The sequence below is a fragment of the Otolemur garnettii genome, unplaced genomic scaffold, assembly GCF_000181295.1.
Source record: "Otolemur garnettii isolate 467f Iridium unplaced genomic scaffold, OtoGar3 scaffold00136, whole genome shotgun sequence".
Lineage (NCBI taxonomy): Eukaryota > Metazoa > Chordata > Mammalia > Primates > Galagidae > Otolemur > Otolemur garnettii.
Window position 1 is genome coordinate 773,961 of NW_003852531.1, and position 615 is coordinate 774,575.

The window sequence follows — 615 nt, forward strand, 5'->3', positions numbered from 1 at the left end:
TCAAAAAAACAGGTGTTTCAATTTTATTCACAGATACAATAGGCTTTAAACCAAAAAAAGTAAGGAAAGGTAAGAATGGTCAGTTCATATTTGTTAAGGGCAATACCCAACATGATGAGATTTCAATTATTAACATTTATGCACTCAACCAGAATGTGGCTCAATTTATAAGAGAGACTCTAACAAACATGAGCTACTTGATTTCCTCCAGCACCATAGTACTCAGAGATTTTGTTTTAACACCCCTTTGGCAGTGTTGGATAGATCCTCCAATAAGAAGCTTAGCAAAGAAATTTTAGATTTAAACTTAACCATTCAACATTTGCATTTAACAGACATCTACAGAACATTTCATCCTAACAAAACTGAATACACATTTCTCTCATCATTTGAATCATCCTCCCAAACTGATCACATCTTAGGTCACAAGCCTAACCTCACCAAATTTAAAAGAATAGAAATCATTCCTTGAATTTTCTCAGACCATCATGGAATAAAAGTTGAACTCAGTACCAACAGGAATCTGCATACTCATACAAAAACATGGAAACTAAATAACCTCATGCTAAATGATAGCTGGATCGTAGATGAGATTAAGAAGGAAATTACTGGCTC